General features: G+C 36.4%; 1 protein-coding gene across 2 annotated transcripts in view; it reads left to right on the forward strand.

Annotated features, from left to right (window-relative positions):
* Positions 1-19973, forward strand: part of ZFAND3 (zinc finger AN1-type containing 3) — a 337867-nt gene that overhangs the window by 225915 nt on the left and 91979 nt on the right. The gene's annotated exons all lie outside the window — the stretch shown is intronic.

The following is a 19973-nucleotide window of genomic DNA, read 5'->3' on the forward strand; positions in this document are numbered from 1 at the left end:
CGGCTAAAAGATAAAAACAACGGAAAAGTCTGAACGGGGACTTTGGAAAGTCTGAACTGCACACTGCAGGGTAAATAGACATCACAGAATTAGTACAACCAAGCCACTAAACAGATAACCAACCAGCTAACCAAACAACAACAAAAGCCCCACAAACAGGGAGAGTAAGTAACCAGAGTTGGTACAATATATTATCTAAAATGTCCAGTTTTCAACAAAAAATTATAAGACATGCAAAAAAAAAAAGGGAAGTATGACCATATGTAGGGAAAAAAAACAACAGGCAATAGGAACTGCCTTTCAGTAGGCCCAGATGTTGGACTTAGACACAGATTTCAAATTTTAATATGTTTAAAAATTATATAATATGTTTAAAGGAAGGTATGATTACAGTGACTAATCAAACAGAGTATCGACAGATAGAAATGAACCAAATAGAAATAAACTTAAGCTAAGTTGTAAGCAAATTTTAACATGTAATATTAAATACCTGAATATATTTTAAAAGCTAAACTATCTGATGGTATATCCAAAAACTTATAAAATCAGAATTCAGTTTCTATATAATGTATACTTTTCTCACTTGAACAGACAACACTTGTCCATTTAATTCTGCTTGTCGCTTCAGAGCTTGTGTAGAACATAATGTAGTTTTTGCCTAAGGAGCAGAATCTCAACCATAGTCATGATATCCTGCTAACCTGACATTTTTTTTTCTTTCTCTGAGCTATTGAGTCACTTTCGGAACAGAGAATAGGAATCCCACTGCCATTTCTAGCTTAGAACCTCTAAAAGGGCTGTAAAGTGTAATAGGTAAACACGCACAACGTAAAATGTCAGGAAATGAGTAGAGAATGTTTTTAGTATTATCTGAGTGATAGCCAGGCCTTGGTGTAGCCCTCCTGTTGTGGTGTTCCTGATGTTTGATGCAAGCTGGGGTTCAAGCTCAGGGTAGTTGAGTGGAATTCACCTTCTAGCATGTCAGTAAACACTGTTTCTTGCCATATACTCATCTCAGATTTTCAAATCATGAAGTGTAACATTCTGATCAGGATAAGCATGGTCGGGGAATTCTAGCTAATTAAAGGAAATAGGCGTATCCATAGTACAGGAATGCATTATAAATAAGACTTGAAAATCTTTTTTCCCTCTGAGTCCTGATTTCATGCATAAATTGTGTCAAACATTTTTGTCCTTAAATAAGTATAATAACTTACATTTTCCTTTAAGCTGACCCAGTATTCACTTGTCTCCACGAAGAATTTAGAGTGTGTCACAGTTCAGATTTTTGGTTCACAAAGTTTAATGGCACTTGTTTAACAAGCATTATAGCCACCAACTCATCACCATTTTAAACGTAAGTGCTTAGATAACAACTTCTTGATAAAAATGTCCCCACAATCCAGGTTGCCCATGCACTTAGCTGATGTTGATATAATTAATTGAAAGGCATTGGCTGCTAGGTAAAAGGTATATATGCTTTAATGTAAATAAAGGAAACAGCTTATCCCAGAGCAGGGGGCACAGTAGCACTTCCCTTTGGGGAGGAGCCACACAGGGGCACCCAGTCACTGCCAGTACTCCTTAATTAGGATGAGAACTCCTTTTGGGCCCTTTAAAAAGCTCATCTTTGTCATTTTGTTGAAGGGTGAGTGTATAGGTTGTGCTCTCATGTCCCCTCCCAGCTCTTCTGGAGACCAGCCAAGTGACTGCCTGTTCACCAAGTATAAATAACTGATAGCAAACCCAGCATGTTACTAAATGTTTACTGCAAAGTTGGGTGAATCAAAGATTAATTTCCCAAACTGCACGTCCGTAATCTTGCAGGGACTGACTTTTCCATCACATGGTCTTAATATCTATTATCTATGACGGGGTTGTGTGGAAGGGTATGAGCCAATTAATACAAGTGCCCAAGAATGGACAGGGTACAGAGTAAAAACAGAGTCGGGGGCCACACTCTGCTCCTTCATGGGCATCCACGTATGGGGAAGGGGGCTTCCAAGGCTTCTCTGCAGTTCAGCCAAAGGAGAGCTTCGAAGATTCATCTGCTGGTCCAAGTCCTCTGGTCTTATGCATCTTATCCTGTCTTTTCATCTGCCATTGCTGTACTGAGGAACCTAAGGGTAGAAGCAGCTCTGCTAGAAAGCTGTATTACCCTCTAGCCTATTGATGGCATACAGACGTAATGCAAATACAACAGATACTAAAATTCATTGAATCTAGGTGGTGGGAATGCAGGTATTTGTCATGTTCTCTATGTTTTGTTTTCAATATTAAAAAATACATACTGATTGTTTAAAAAAAGTCAATTATGACATAAGTGTAGAAAATATTTCCCTTCTTAATTCTACCACCTGGATATTACTACCCCTAAACTTACAGTGTATCGCTATTAGACTTTAGGGGCAAAATGGATAAAAGAACAACAACAAGAAAGACCCTAAACAATTTATTTTTATGCACAAGTAGTATATTAAATGTAGTATTTGTAAGCCTACATTTTCCACCTTTGTTCCACTGTCTGTGTACATACAAGACCTGCCTCCTCTCCTCTCCTCTTGAAGGACATTTTGGTTAACACTGTTACAGAAAAGGTTGCAATTACTATTTTTGTATATATCTTTTTAAAGAAATTCATTATATATATATTAGATTTTTTAAATTGTGGTAAAATTCACATAAGTTTACCATTTTGAACATTTTTAAGTGTACAATTCAGTAGTGTTGAGTACATTCACACTGTCTTGCAGCCAGCCTCCAGAACTCTTTTCATCTTGCAAAACAAACTCCATACCCATTAAAGGGCAACTCTCAATTCCCTTCTCCCCCAGCCCCTGGCGACCACCGTTCTACTTGCCGTCTCTGTGAATTTCACTACTCTAGATACCTCATATAAGTGGAATCATACAGTTTGTCGTTTTGTGACTGGCTTATTTCATTTAACATAATGTCCTCAGAGTTCATCCATGTTGTAGCATGTGACAGAATTCCCTTCCTCATTAAGGCTGAATAATATTCCATTGCATGCATATACTATGTTTTATTAATTCACTCACCAGTGGCTACTTGGGTTGCTTCCGTTTACACACCTTTTAAAAACTATTTTTATTTGATGCAATTTCAAACTTAAAAAGAAAAGCTGCAAAAAATAATAGAACAAATGAGTATATCCTTTATGCAGATTCAGCAGTTGTTTACCCCATTTGTTTTATCATTCTATCTGTCACTCACACACACTCACAAACACATCTTCTCCTGAACCATTTGAGTATAAATTAGACACTATGCCTTTTTATCCTTAATATTTCCACTGTGTAGTTCCTTTAGAACAAGGATATTCTCTTATATAACCACCACCGTAAAATGATCAAAATCAAGAAATCTAATACTGATACCATTTTATTATCTAATCCACAGACCATATTCAAATTTAAAAAATATTTATTTATTTATTTATTTATTATTTGGTTGCACTGAGTCATAGTTGCAGCAGGCAGGCTCCTTAGTTGTGGCGTGTGGGTTCCTTAGTTGTGGCAGGCAGGCTCCCTAGTTGTGGCATGTGAACTCCTAGTTGCAACATGCATGTAGGATCTAGTTCCCTGACCAGGGATGGAACCTGGACCCCCTGCATTAGGAGTGTGGAGTCTTAACCACTGCACCACCAGGGAAGTCCCTCAAATTTCATCATTTGTCTCATAGCCCTTTTTATGCTATTCTCCCCCACCACCACCAGATCAGAGTTTGTCATCACATTTAATTGTCATGTCTCAAAAAAAATGAAAAAACAAATTAGTCAATTAATTAATTAATTAATTGTCATGTCTCTTTAGTCTCCTTTAGTCTGGAATTGTCCCTCAGCCTGTTTTTATTTGTTTTTCTTGACCTTGACACTAGGAATTCAGGTCAACTGTTTTGTAGACTGTTCCTCAATTTGTGTTTGTCTGATGTTTCCTTATGATTAGATTCAAGTTACGCATTTCTGGGAGGAATATTGCAAAAGTGATGTTTGTATCCTCATTGCATCGTATCAGGAGGTGTGTGATTAAGGTGAAATCCCCAGGTTTCTCCACTATAAAATTACTATGTTTCCTTTCTAATTAATAAGGAATTTGTGAGGAGTTGCTTTGAGACTATATAAGTATTCTGTTCCTCATCAAAATTTCACCCACTAGTTTTAGCATCCATTGATGATTTTTATTAACCATATTTCTTCTATATTTATTGGTTTGCTTTCTGCTGTAACAAGAGCTTTCCCTTCTCCCTCATTTTTAAATTATATCAATATGAACCCATGAATTCCTATTTTATGCAGTACATTATAATCCATTACTGTCTTTTTTTGTCTTTAATGCTCAAAATGTCCCAGATATGGCCACTGTGAATCTTTTCAAGCTGACTTCTATGTTCTTTTCTCAGATCACCATTTAAAACGAACAAACAAACAAACAAACCTTTTTGTACTTCTTTTGTTTTCCTTAAAACAATTTTCTTAAAGTGAAAATGCTGGATTGTAAAATATGCACATTTCACCCCTATGGCTGGTTTGAGGGGGGGAAAGTATGCTCATTTAAACTTTTGATATATATTTCTTGAACTGCTTTTTAAAAAACATAAGGATATTTTTGTCATTACTGACTTTCAGCTAGAAGAAACATCTGCAAGAGAAGTAGACAGATCAAGAAGGGTTTATCTTTCTTTTAGTGCTATTCAGGACTAATAGTTCACAACTGTCTGAATGCCATACCAGACTTTTAAGGGGTATTTTAAAGAACAGATGATTAGCAGTATATAAAACCTACTTGGGAAAGTTATGGATTAGCATTCATAGTGGGGTGCATTTGCCTTGTAGGATCAGACATTTTTGTGTTTCTCATTTGAGCTCCTACTTCAGTGACTAAGATGTCCGGAACAAGTCTACTTCTTTCCTTCTCTGTGCCTCAGTTTCCTCATCTGTAGAATGAAGATGTATTTGATCATTGGTATTTGACTTTTTTATTACGTCCTACAATAAGAAATACATTTTGCATTGTGAATCAGTATACACATATGTATGGGCTTAATACATATGTATAACAAAGTTTTATAAAACAAAATTTAACCTTACTATCTGCAGGGCATTCTCATATTTTCTTTTCTGTTTCTTTAAAATGCTGGTGGTACCTTTGAAATTGTTTTTAGCTCAAAAACCTTGTACTAGATTATTTATAAAAGCTTTTCAGTTCCAAAATTACATGAGTATATTCTTTGAAATTATTTTAAAATGACAAGGTGAAGAATGTAGATTCTGTGACAAGGTCTGTCACTGGAGTAGTCACAAAGAATCACTTCTCTTATATCATTACTTATAGCCAATTAAACAAAAACCAATAAAAAAGTCCAATAAAAACCTAGTCCATAGTCTTTAATCTGTCCCTACAATTATAATTACTCCTAGTATAAGTCAGTTTTGCTATTTTTCTCCCATTAATCCTCTGCACCCTTTTCCTCCCTTCCTCCCTCCCTTCCTCCTTCCCATCCTCCCATCCATCCATCCATCCATCCATCCATCCATCCATCCATCCATCCATCGCAATATACTAATTACTACCTTTGGTGCATTTATTTCTGACTATGACGACATGGTTAATGGAAAAGATTGATTTTTTTTTTTTAAAGTATTGCTGGATTTTAATTTGGTTGACAGTAAGGCCTAGTCAGTGCCCTTACTTTTTAAATGATTTGTGGGGGGAAACATTGTTATCTATGCAGATAAGTTTGTAACTATAATGTTTTCTCTATCTGAAATGAGTAAAATTGAAACAAAAGCTCATCCTTTAGCTTTCTTGCAGAATTTGAGCTCCTGCTTGCTAGAGCCACTATTCACTCTTGACTTGGAATGCCAGCCTCTCAAATGTCTCAGCAAGAACTTGGCTGAAGAGAATGTAATTTTCCTTGTCACTCTCAGTTTTATAGTTTTTAGGAAAAAAGATGAATGGAATTTAACATCGATCAAATGGATAAACACAGTATTAAAAGAGAAATTGTGAATGTGCTGTAGCCTTTCTTGACATGCTAGCCTTTTCCCTTGAGTTTGCACTACAGTGTTATTCACATATAGAGTCAAGTGAAATGGTAAATCACTTTCATGAAATGGGAGCTTTGGGGCTGGTTGTACTGGGGAGATGTTTTTTGATAAAGTACATGTGAAGATGCAAAAGTGATGAAGCAGATCTTTTTTAGGTTTGTATGATTTGTGCTGAGACAACTGAGGTGTCAGCTGCAAGGGAAATTGTTGTACTGCTTTGGCAATGTTATACCTAGCCTCCTAAGCATCCTCTGTTCATTTTCATTTGTCCATTACTTTTCAGCTCCTCACATTTTTAGATCTGTTACTTAGACTTGGCATGTCTTGCCTTAAAACCTGTTCAGTTCTATTTAGTTGATATTTCTTCTGCATGCCTTCTTTGCCCTGAAAGGTAAAATGAAAAAAACAAAAACAAAAAAACAACAACCATAACTATGGGCTCCTCATACAGAAAATGTAATGCAGTCCACGTAGAATTTTATTCCTAACTTGATATACTCATACATTTTCTAGTAATTTTCTTACCTTTTTGGTTTTATTAGTAGCCTTCACTTCAGTATAGATACAGGCATAAATATGTATTATTTACAGATGTTTATCTTTATGAAATCCCCACATAAAAATGAGATTATGGTATTTATTTTTATTTAATTATCATTACTTTCCAAAAAATGGTAGTTTAGTAAAAAATAACAGAGTACAATATGCTTTTTCTTTTTAAAAGAAGAAATCAAGACAAAGGGAAAATTTACATTGATTAGTAAGATAAAGACGAAGAATGTCAACACAGAAATTCATGCCATAAACCTCTGTATAACCATTCAAGACAGAGTACAGATTGAGATCTGAGCTTCCTAGGAGTCAAAGCAAAAATGGAAATGCAAACAGTTCAAAGGTCAACATCCTGTGAGCTCTAAAGTAGACAGTGAGAAGAGTAGTGAACCATGTTCTCAGTAACAGCCCTTCAAAAAGTAGTGTGTTTCAGACTCACAGATATAGAAGACAAACTTGTGGTTACCAAAGGGGAGAGGAAGTGGGGGAAGAACAAATCAGGGATATAGGATTAACAAATACAAACTACTATATATAAAATAGATAAGCAACAAGGGTATACTGTATAACATAGGGAATTATATCCATTTTCTTGTAATGACCTATAATGGGATATTATCTGCAAAAATACTGACTCACTAGGCTGTACACCTAAAACTAACACAATGTTGTAAATCAACTATACTTCAACTAAAAAAAAAAGTGGTGTGTTTTATGTGGCTATTTCTTAATAGCATTCCTATTAGAAGCCAAGGGCATTATCTATAAAGGCTGAGTATTGGTGGTGACAATTGAAGTGTATCTCTTTTTTCTTTTTCTTAAATTAAAATTTTTTTTGGCCATGCCACGTGGCATGTGGGATCTTAGTTCCCCACCAGGGATTGAACGTGCGCCCCTTGCAGGCATGGAGTTTTAACCACTGGACCTCCAGGAAAGTCCCATGAAGTGTATCTCATTTTCCTTTTTCTTACTGGTCAGAGTTAATATAGGAAGCAGAGTCTCGCAAACTAATGTGACATCTAAGCCCAAATTTAATTGCGTAAATTAGAAGTTTATAAAGGATTTGAATTACATGGCCTCTTGTTGGGCTACCTAGAATAAGAGTAAGGGACAATTAGAGTTGTATCTACGCAGAACATCAACACTTAATTTGTTTAGTACTATTATGACCTTAAAAGGAAGAATTTGCCTATATCACATGCCATTAAATATTTGAAAGATAATTTTTAAATGGATAACTTCCTCTTCCTCATCCCATTCAAAACGCATTTACCAACAGTTGCAAGTGAAATAAAAGCATATTCCCAAATGGAAAAAAAAATTTAAAAATGAGTTATGTCAGATTTCACCTGCTTAAATGAAATTTAGACAAAATCAGATTGGATTACTTGGTTAGTATAAGGCAGTTGGTTCCTAAGAAGAATTTTCTAATAGCTTATTTTTCCCATTTGGTAGGGAGCTATAAATATTTCAGCACATTGACTTAGTAGCCTTCATCCATTTGAGAATCAGGAACAAGACTGGGTTATAATCATTAAAAGAGAAATAAAATAAAATAAACATAACATGGCCTTGTTAATTTAAAAGAAATTAAATTTTGAATTAGGGTCAGACTGCCTTGTATTTTATAAAGCACAGGGTTTTCAGTTGTCAGGAAATCACAGTTTTCTCAGAGAAGACTTTATTTTCAATAAACCGGTTATCAGCCTACTGTAGTTTTACTGCAATTCATATACTCAGATTTTCATAAGACAATAATCGAATTTGATGGAGCCTGTTAGAAAATTCAGACTCTTTCCCCAGCCCACACTGTCACAGTTATCAGCAACTCAGAAAACCAGAGTTAGGTCTGTTGTATTGCTCTAGTGTTATAAAATTACTAGTAATGGCCATATTTTTGAGACTTGACTTCTTTCAAACTCAATCTGATTTCTTTTAGGCCCTTTTAGTCTGTGATACCTTTCAGAATATAATATCTGTGTTCTATTTTCTGAGGGGAAAAATGGGCCTGTATGTATATACAGTATTGCATATAATTTCATAAGATTAATCCAGAATTATATGCAAAATTTTCTGTGCACACGTTATGAACCCTAGGTTGTATTATGGTTCCCAGGTGTTTGCCACCCCTTCCAGTGGGAGGATTATACTTCCCTGTCTTCATCATCAGACTTGACCATGAGACATCTTTTAACAAATTAAAGGTGAACAGAAAAATTCATATGTCACTAATGAATGGAAACTTTAACAGCCATGGTATGGTTACACATCGCTCTGTTCTCTCTGCCACAAGACCAGTCGTGTCCCAGTTAGGGCCACTCTTTCACTCTGGATTCCTGGAATGAAGACACATGTGGGCAAAAACAACAAATGTTGTGGTAAGCACATAGGTTTTAGTGTCATTTGTAATTGCAGCATACATTAGCCTAAGCTGATATAAGAACCCTAGGTTAAGAATCTCTGTTCTAGACCTACATGAGGGTTTTGACACTCACTTGTTATTCATTCAGAAATTTATGCAACACCTCTGTAATGTGGGGGACACCCACATTATCTCCCATTCTCACAACAATCCTAGACGATAGGTCTTCAACATTTTTGCAGATGAGGAAACAATCATAAATTGGGTAAGTAACTTTCTTGAGGTCACACAGCTTCTGATTAGCTTAGCCAGGATTCAAACATAGGTCTGTCTGATTCTCTTTGTGTTGTATCTCTATACTTTCCTATTTGCTCTAAGCACGTATATCTGATGAATCATTTCCTTACCAATATGTGGAATTGATAATACAGTGTACAAAACTTTTATATAATAATTACTTTGTCTCTATTTAAATCAGGCATCTTATAAACTGCAGGCTTGCCAGGGCACAGATATGTTGTATTTGGAGGTTTTTAATTTTGTTTTTAAGTTTGGAATCAGATACCTTTAGGCGAGGCTTACACTTGCCAGTTAGCCACAGTAACCATCACTTCCTGCTACTTTAAGCCAGCTGACTTTGTACATTTATAATATCTACCTGGTCCCTGTAAACTTTTGAGTTTATAAGCCCAGATTGGCTTACCTAGTGTGCATTGTTATGAAGACGAGTTAGATATAATTCCCTTCTGTTCATTCATTGGCTCCAGAGAAATTATTTTTCATTGTCACAGTCTCAAACTAGCAAATATTTAAATTGTGTGCAAGAAGGCAGAAGTGTAATAAAAAGTCCACAGTTGATTTGAGACTTACTAGCCAGGCATTGTTCTGAAACTTTTCACGTGTAATTATCTAATATAATCCACATAATAACCTTATGAAGTAGATGTGATTGTTATTCCCATTTTAGAGAAGGAGAAAACTGAAGGAAGAGAAGTTGAATAACTCGCCCGAGGTCACACAACAGTTAAGAGGTTGAGCCAGGGTGTGAACTCGGTCTGATTCTGCATTCCTAAACACCACACTATGACAGAGGATCTGTAGGTAACTGCACGAGCTTTCCTCATGAGTGAAAAAATCTCTTAGGTCTTTACCTGGTAACCATTACGTGAAGGACAGGTTTTCCCTTACTTTATGCTACAGCTTTTTAATAACTATCCATCGTGTTCTTCAGAGAGAACATGTACTCTTTCTATTATTAGACAAATGCCTTTTTGGGCATTGTGAATCATACAGGCATTATATATTCTTTTGCTACCTCGAGTTCATCGGATAAACATTAGTCAGTTAGCCCTGATCTTTGGATCTTGTGAAAATCATGGTCTTTGCTGAACATCCCCTGATATGCTTTAATAGATGTAATAAAATGTTAGCAAACCTATCACTTCATCCTTCAAAAAAATTTCTCTTAGCAGTTTAAACCAATGTGTGGTCTATTAACTTTTTGAGAAAGAGGTTGCCATTCTTAAAATGGCACTGTTTGAAAAATAATTATTTGTGCTGAACATTTGCAAGTTTTATCATAAGGGAAAGTGTGTCTCAAAAGTTAACACCACCACCACCCTGAGTTGAATTTCCTGAAACGTGAAGTGCTCAGCTTGCCAATAGGGCTTAACTGTAGGAGGACTGAAGCTTGGTGGGCTGTGACCCTGATGTGAGATGGTGAGACTGAGAACTAAGTGGAAATGAAATATCATTAAAGGCAAGAGCTGCCCGTCACCCATGGAGGGGAGCAAAGACAAAGAGGACCAAATTACAAGGGTATCAGTGGGCAGGAGCACAAACACTGCTCTCCTTCCACTTCCCCAAAAGGGAGGGCCAGTGAGAGGGAGTTTTGTGTTTGTTTTGCCTTTTCTCCTGTCACTTCTACATGGTAAAATGAAGGGCTGGTAGCATGAAGACTGTGCATACAATTATAAAAACAATCAAGGATCTAAAAAAGGAGGATTTTCTTTTTCTAGTGTATTCCCAAAGCTTTTCTAATTTTCTGTTCTGTTGTCACTGAAGTCTTTCTGGGCCATTTGTAACCTTCGGTCTGAAGTGAAAAAAATCTTCCGGGCTCCAGCCTCTCCAACAGTTATGTTCATGTCACACCTGTGCCATCCGATGATTCATGAATGACAGTAAGGACTGTTGGTTTGAGGGAGGTCTTTAAACGGTGCCAAGGATCAGCTGTAAACAGATAGGTCAGAGGTTTTTGTTTCGTTTTTTGGTTCTATTTGCCTATTTTATTTTGTCAGCTTTGTCTAATATTTACACAATATGCCTCCTCTATTGTTTATTTTGATGGTTGAGCTGTATGTGTAGGATGTATGTATATGCACACACACCATCAAATTCTCATTTTGTTGAAACTAGATTAATGTCACAATATTCAGAAAACTTCTCCTTGTGTTTTCAGTTTTTTAGAAAATTGACACATTTTTGAGGTTAGACCAAAATGAGGTAAATGTGTCTCTTGTGCACTATGTTATTGTAGTACTAATGGATTGTTAGGTATTTGCTATAATGTTAACATGTTAATTTATGCCCTGTAAATGAATATGAGACACTATTGCTGGGAAAACTGTATAGTCTGCGCAATAAATGCTGTATAAGAAACAAGCCTTCTTCCAAATAACTTTTTTTTTTTTTTGCTAGTTCACAGTTCTGAGCAGTAGGTGCTATAGGTGTGAAGAATTTAGGGACTGTATAATTTCAGTGATAAACCAGATTATAAAATAAGCCTAATTACTCATAAGAGTTTTGCTTATAAGCTTTGTCACCTTCATATATTCTCTACTGCCTACTTTCGCAGGAAGCATTTGAAGACATGCTTTTGGGAGCCAGTCTAGTGTTATTTCTAGTATTCTGAAATAAAAGCTTGCAGCTTTGTGGTTTGAATCTAAGCAAACAGGACTTGAGAGACCTTTTGAGTTCTATCAGAACCAGTTACCTGTGGTGTGTAGTAAGGAAGAAAAAGTTTATATGTGCAGGGATAGTTTGTAAAATTCAAACATCTGTTTATTGACGGGGGTGCTTAATATTTCTACTGTATGTAGTTGCATTCTTGTTTCCTAGAAATACATTTTATAGCAATTTGAAGTCTACTTATTAATGTCTGAGAGAACAAATGTTTTTAAACTTGGTATGTTCACCAGTATCAAATAAGTTAAATTCAACAAATCTATATTGTATATTGTGTGGCAGGCATTTTGCTAGGGACTGGGATGTACAGTCAATAAGACATTCATTCACCCAGAAATATTTATTAAGTGTCTTCTATGGTTAATCTTAAGAGCCTCCCTGAGGAAAGAGTGCTTAAGTTAAGGTTCAGAATGAGTAGGAGTTACCAAGGTGAATAGCAAGATAAAGAAAAAGCGTCTCCCACATGCCTGATCAAAGTACTCCAGGATGAGAAAAATAATAGTGTTCAGAAAAAAGCAAAAGCACTCCAATATGGCTGAAGCAGGAGGAGGGAGAGGAGGAGCAGTGGCTTAAGACGGGACTGAAGAGATAGCCAGAAGCCAGTTCATGGAGAGACTTCTAACTTGTAAGCCATGTTTAGGAATTTGGATATGATTATTAAGGTAATGGAAGCTCATTCAGGGTTTAGGGAGGAAAATGACTGTGTCAAAATTTGTTTTTTACATCACTCTGATTGCTTTGTGTAGAATGAATTAGAGTGTGGGCCAAGAAAGGATAGGATACAAAGAAATCAGTTAGCATGCTATTGAAGGAATCTGACAGATGATGATGACTTAGATTAGAGCGGAAATAGAGAAGTGGATGGATTCCAGAGATATTTAGGAGTGGTAAAGACTAGACTTGGTGATTTTTGAGATGTAGAATTAAGAGAGGGAGAATGTGGAGTCTGAAATGATTCCCAGGCTTCTGACTTCAGTCTCTAGGAGAATGTTGGCACCATCCCCAGAAAAGGACAGAAGACAAGGTCCCTTTTAATTTCTGAGGTAATACCTCAAAGTAGACAAATTTGTGGGCATACATAGGGAACACAGGACAGGAGTCATTTATCCTCAACAGGATATATATATGGTATGTGGGTGTGTGTATATATACATATACATATGTGTGTGTGTTTTTAAAACTTGTTTGAAAGTGTCAGTCAGTATCAAAACAGTATCAATCAGTCGATGAAGAGTCTGAATTTTTTTTTTTTTTTTCTTTTTCTTTTTGCGGTATGTGGGCCTCTCACTGCTGCGGCCTCTCCTGCTGCGGAGCACAGGCTCCGGACGCGCAGGCCCAGCGGCCATGGCTCACGGGCCCAGCCGCTCCGCGGCATGGGGGATCTTCCCAGACCCAGGCACGAACCCGCGTCCCCTGCATCGGCAGGCAGACTCTCAACCGCTGCGCCACCAGGGAAGCCCAAGAGTCTGAATTTTAAAGGGAAGGAATCATCATGAGAGAGAATTTGGTAGGGTAAAGGTTTTTGGTTTTGTTTTTTAAAGAAGTTAGAAGAGATTACTCATGAAAGAAAGGTTAAATGAACACAGCCACATTGAGCAGATCACAGTTTTCCCCATAAGCTAGGATCCAAGGTGAGCGAGTGTATTTTAAGGCTTTAATAATAGTAATTAGTTCTCCTTTGGTTCTTGCTAATTCTTATTTAAACCAGTTTGTCTTTTTCTGAGGCTGTTAACCCAGATTAACATTCAAATACTAGAATTTTATTAAGATTTTAATTAGGAGGCTAGAATCCTGGCTTATGAATTGGTTGACTACTGCTAACAGCTTTGTAGCTTTTTAAAGTAAGATATCTAAGATTTGTGGTTGAGGTGGGAATGTGAAGCTTTGAAAACAGAAATGTGCTTATGAATGGAAGCTGTAGTCTGTTATGGAGATAAATTAGGGGAAGAGACGAAGAAAAGAGAAAGGGCCCTGTTTTGTTAAAGGAGGCTTTTATACTATGCCTTGCATGAACCAAACTTTTGAGATATCAGAATTAAATTTTTATTGTCCACATTTCTATTTTACTTCAATTGGCTACTGGAAACATGAAGCATTTTATGGTGTGAAATACCAAATTAAAGCTTCCAGTGGGAATGTGGAATTGTAATCTGTGATATAGAGTCCGATGGAGTTTGAGCCTGGGAATGGAAATTGGGAACTGGAAAAGTCACCCCTGCAAGCTGGGCTGTGGTTGCTTCAGTGATTCACGCTGTAGTGGGAAGTAGAATACTAGAATTACACGAATTTGGGCCTCTCACCCTAGCTCTGGCATTTGTTAGGAGGGGGCAGGTTGCCCAAACTTGCCATGCCCCCTGTCCTCTGCTGAAATATGGGGATGACATCTACCACCCAGTTTATTTTGAGGATTAAATGAGAAAATGAACGTAAGGCCTCTGACAGAGTGCCTTGCCTCATAGCAGGCACTTCATTCTTAGTTCCTCTTTCACCTCGTTTAATTTTCTTTATACCCAGCTTTAGTGTCTGTAATAATGATACAGAAGGCTTATTAGTGGCCAAACAGATTTAATGAGTGAGTTAGAACAAATGCAGTTGAATTTCTCACCTCTCCTTATTGATTATGAAAACCGGAATTCGCAGCACTTCGTCTTTTAGAAATGCTAAACCAGATGATGCTAGGACTGCCCTTAGAGGCACACAGAATAGTGTTTGAAGGGTTTAAAATAACAATTGATAAAATAATTTTAAATGTAATCCAGTGATGGGCTTTCTACTAAAAAACATTTGGCCACTTACTCATTTAGTTAACATTTGTGGAGCACTGTTTTTGTCCCAGGCCTGTATAATGTGGGAGACGGAGAAGTGAACAGATGATTCTGACATGCCATAGTAAGGCTTGTGCTGTGGGAAATCACAGGGTGCTGCACCAGGAGGATTTGACAGTATGTGCCAAATGCTTTAAAAATGTGCGTCCTCTTCTACCTGGTTGATCTACTTCTAGCAACATAACCTGAGGAAGTTTGATGAAATCTGCTTATAATAGTGAAAAATTGGTAATTGCAAATGTATAACAAAAGTGAATTAGTTTAATTTCTATATTATAAGTGGACATTCTGTGTAGCGATCACAGAGATCTGTAAAAAATGTATGTATTGCTAAGAGCAAAAAGTAGGTTACCAAGGAGCGTTTTTTAAAAATAATTTTCAAAGAAAGAAAGTTTAGTGAAGTCCCTTCCAAATCACTTTTGGGTATTCTTTACCTTGAAGAAATCATCAAAAAGACATAGTATGGCCATAATCTGGAAGCTGGGTGGGAGTTTAAGTGAGTTAAGCATCTTGCCAAGTCTGTGTAATACATCTGAGAGATCAGCTATTGAGATATGTATATACACACACATATATATACACACACATACACACACACATATATATGAGTTTTGAGTAATGACTAGATAAGTTACAGTCCCAGTGAGGCTGCCCAGGTGAATGAGCTTGTCGGCAGAGCAGGGGCCGTGCGCGTTCTTGGTGCTCCCAGTCTTTTGAGGTATACTTTGTAGTAAGAAGACTGACCTGTGAGAAAAAAATATGTCTAGTGAGTATGTTTGTAACCAGCCCCAGGGACTTCTTCACTGGCCATTTTGGCTCAGCTGGTACCATTAGGTCAGTTTTTCTAGCTTGTGGAACCATCTCATTTCTGGATACCGCAGGTTTCAGGAGTACCTTCATCGAGAAATTATTTTTTCTCTTAGTTGATAATAAGGTAAGCTGCCAAGATCTTGGCTTCTGTTCACTTTTCAACAGCAGTCCCTTTAAAGGTCAAAGGTTTTTACTTAGGTTTTACAAATAGCAGATTATTTTGGAAAAACTCTATTCAAGACCAAGTTTATACCTTTGTGTATACCATAAACTCTTAACAATTTACAAAAATAGATTATTTTTCCTAATTGTTTTTCTTAAAGAGATGGATAAGCTTGGAGAGCTCTAGTTTTCCCATTTATATGAGAACTGTAAAACAACAAGTGAACAAGTCTTTTCTGTGTCTGGATCAAATGGAGTGACTATTTCTGTTCCTTTCCTGCACTGCTTTCCAGAGTAGAGTTAACGAGAGGCAGTCTCTGCCTGTTTTATTGTTTACTTTTTTACATGGGACATAAATCTGCTCCCCTTTGTCCTTGGAGTAGACTCCTGGGATTTTTTTTCCTTCTGTTTCTTTTGGTCAGTAGTCAGAAGTTGGATGCTGAATGATTCAGAAAGAAAGGAACAAGAGAGTAAGAACTATAATGCAAACATCAGGACTAAAAGGAAGAGATAGTTCTTTCTTTAAACCAGGAAAATACCTTTTCTCTTTAATGACTATCATTTTTTGAGTACCCATGCACAGATACTTTATGTACATTATCTTGTTTAATCCACACTATCCTGAGAGGTAGAAATAACTCCCTCCCTTCGTTTTACAGACAGGGCCACAAAAGAGTAAACAGTTTGCTTTCAGCCATATGCCCAGTAAATAGCCAAGTCAGAATTTGAATCCAGGTCCAACTCTAAAGCTCTCTGTATCCTACAAGCTGCTAATTTTGGCCTAAGAGTTAGTAAACTCTTATAATTAACTGTGAATTTCTGGTGGGTTGCATTAACTTTCTTGGCTCTTGCTTTCTTCATCTGTAAACTGAGAGGATTGAGCTAGAGCTTTAAAGTTAATTCTGGTTGTAAAATTCTGTTATTTCTGCTTGCTTTATTGAATTGAAATGGAGAATGTGTAAAGTTTCTACTTAAGTTCTCTTGTTTGCAGCCAGTTTGGTTTGTAATCTTTACTTTTAGCCTGATGATTTTTTCACACCATCGTCCAGTGAAGGTGCAGAAGGCGGCATTATGACAGCTGCAGATTCACAAAAGAAAACTTAAAGTACCTGAACATCAAGCAAGGAACATGGCAAACATGGGCTGGAGATTATGTAGGTGGGACCTGGTAATTGTCTTTAGACACCAATGTCATTTAACTTCAAAGGGTTATTGTGCCTCAGTGAGTGATTCTATGTGTTTGTCTGTCTCGAGGCATTGGGGATTCTGTTAAATAGTACAATGATGACTCAGTTTCAGTTCTTTTAGGGTCTTATAACATTTCCAATTAAATGGTAGAGAGGTGGCTATAGGAGGGACACAATGATTATTGACATAGGAGAACTAATGAGATGATATGATATAAAAAAGAAGCATCTTTTGCAATATTTTTATTCCACTTATACAGTACCTTTTTCTCTGAGGGTGCTATACAAATAACATTGAGATAATAAGCCATTTTGAAATGTCAAAACACTGAAGAATAAGAAAGTGGCTAGGAGAAATAAATACACAGAAGCAGTAGAGGCTTTCGATCACTGATGGGCATGCACAGCAGGTTAGCAATTCTTTGGCTAAATCCATTGCATTCACCGTTGGTGCTGTAAATGGGTGGGGGCTTGACATGGAGGCCTTTTCCTTGGGCCAGTTTAATGCACACCATTCTACATCCTGTGGTTGAGATTGAAGACCATGAGTTTTCGTGTCAGATGGATCTGTATTTAAATCCTGATCCTGCTACTTACTAGCTATTAACTTGGAACAAATTACTTAAATTTTCTGAGCCTCAGTTTCTTCATCAGTAAAGTGGTGGTAATTATAACTCCCTTGTTAGGGTTGTTCAGAGGATTAAAGTAAATGAGTTAAATACATAAAACATTTAGTTCAGTGCCTGGCACATGGTAAATGCAAAATAAATGCTAGCTGGCTATTATGCTCAGAATATGTCAGAATAGTGATTCTGATGAGGTTGTAGAGCATAATAGCAACAGCTTCTTTGGTTCAAAAGATAAGGCAAAATGGAGTTGTCAGGATCTTCTGTTCCTTTTATGAATTGATGCAGTGAAGTATAATCTGTACTTCATAGACTAGTATAAGATTTTTTTAAATGAAACATACAGAGACTAAACATAATAATTTAAACAGTCATACACTGACCACTAGCTTTAAGAAATAAAAGAAATTACAGATAGGATTGAAGATCCTGGTTCCTCCCACCCCCAGATAACTATTATCCTAAATTTGGTGTATCATTTCCACATGTTTTTATATTGTAATTATGTACCAATAAACAATATATGGTGTTTTTACATATTTTAAATTTTTATATAAATATTATTAGATATATATCTTTCTGTAGCTTGCTTTTCTCTCTCAACATTGTTTTTGAGATTTTTCTGTTGTACTTATAGCTCTATTCATTTATTTTAACTGCCATAGAGTATTTCATCATATGAATGAATATATCACTCTAATCTATTCTCTGTCAATGGACATTGTCTATAATTTTGAATATTTCTGCATAGCTCTCACTTCACACCCCCCAAATCTCAGACGTAACCACCCTCCTGAATTGTGTTAATTTTTTTAGTGTTTATAGATACATATTCCTAAACAATATATTATTTGAAGTTTTGCCTGTTTTTAAGGTTTGTGCAATACAGTGTTACTATGTTATTTAGTGACTTACGTTTTTGTTCAACATTATAATTTTGAGATTTATTCATGTTGATGTGTGTGGCAATAGCTATTTTCACTGTGTACATTATTTGAATATAATATAATTTATGGTCCTTTAGGTCTGACTTTTTACTATTACAAACAGTATGTAATCAACATCCTTGTACCTGTGTGTTGAATTTCTGTCAGGCATATACCTAGTAATAAAATGACTGGGGCATAGGTAATGTATGTGCATCTTTATCTTTAATGGATATTGATAAGTACTAATTACATTATCATTTAATTATACATATTTTCTAATTTCTAATTTGACCCATGAGTTTAAAGTGTGTTTTAGAAACTTCCAAATATATAGGATTTTTTTTTTTTTACCAATTTTTAACTTAATTGCTCTGTGGTCAATTAATAATGCCTGTATCTTACTAATTCTTTGGTATTTGTTGAGACTTTTGCTTTATAACCTAATGTGTGGTCACGGTTTATCCAGGTTTTAGGTAGTTTTTATAAATATTCCAAATGTGTTTGAAAATAATTCATTATCTAATTGTCAGTTTCCCATAGATACAATCATTTTTGCTTTACATATTTTGAGGCTTTGTTATTAGGTGCATACAGATTAAGAGTTGTTTTATATTTCTGGTATTTTTTTTTCACTATTATGTAATGATCCTCTTTATCTCTAATAATGCTTTTGCCTTAAAGTCTACATTTCCTAACAGTACTATAGCTATTACTGGCTTTTTAATCATTTGTATTTGCTGGGTTTTTTTTTTTTTTTTTTTTTGGTACGCTGGCCTCTCACCGTTGTAGCCTCTCCCATCGCGGAGCACAGGCTCCGGACGCGCCGGCCCAGCGGCCATGGCTCACGGGCCCAGCCGCTCCGCAGCATGTGGGATCCTCCCGCACCAGGGCACGAACCCGTGTCCCCTGCATCGCCAGGCCGACTCCCCACCACTGCGCCACCAGGGAATCCCTGGTATTTTGTTTATATACTTTGAAAGTTTTCTCTCATGTTAATGTTTTTAGTATGTCTCTTGGAAACTACATAAAACAGGACTTTATTTATTCAGTCTGAATTTTCTATCTTTTAACTGATAAGTTTAGTCTGTTTACATTTATTACCACTACTGATATATCTGTACTTACTTCTACCACATATTATGTGTTTTGTATTTACCCTTTTTTCCTCTGCTGGTTTTTTCCTTCTTATCTGTCCTTTATTGGTTTGAACAACTTTTATTTGTTTTATCCTTGATTACCCCTACCCTAAAATTTTAACATGTATTTGGCTTTGCAGAGTCTTACATTAAAATCAGTATGTCTACCACTCATCTTGGAAATCTTTAACTCACCCTCTACCAACCTTCTGTGTTTTGGACCAGTATTTTACTTCAATTCTTTTTATCACCCAAATTAGTTTTAATTTTTATACTAACTTGCATTATTTTCTAATACCCAAGGCAATTGTGAACTCCTTATTTAAACTGGTTTTCTCACACTTTCTCTTCAG

This window comes from Globicephala melas, chromosome 11, assembly GCF_963455315.2.
Source record: "Globicephala melas chromosome 11, mGloMel1.2, whole genome shotgun sequence".
NCBI lineage: Eukaryota > Metazoa > Chordata > Mammalia > Artiodactyla > Delphinidae > Globicephala > Globicephala melas.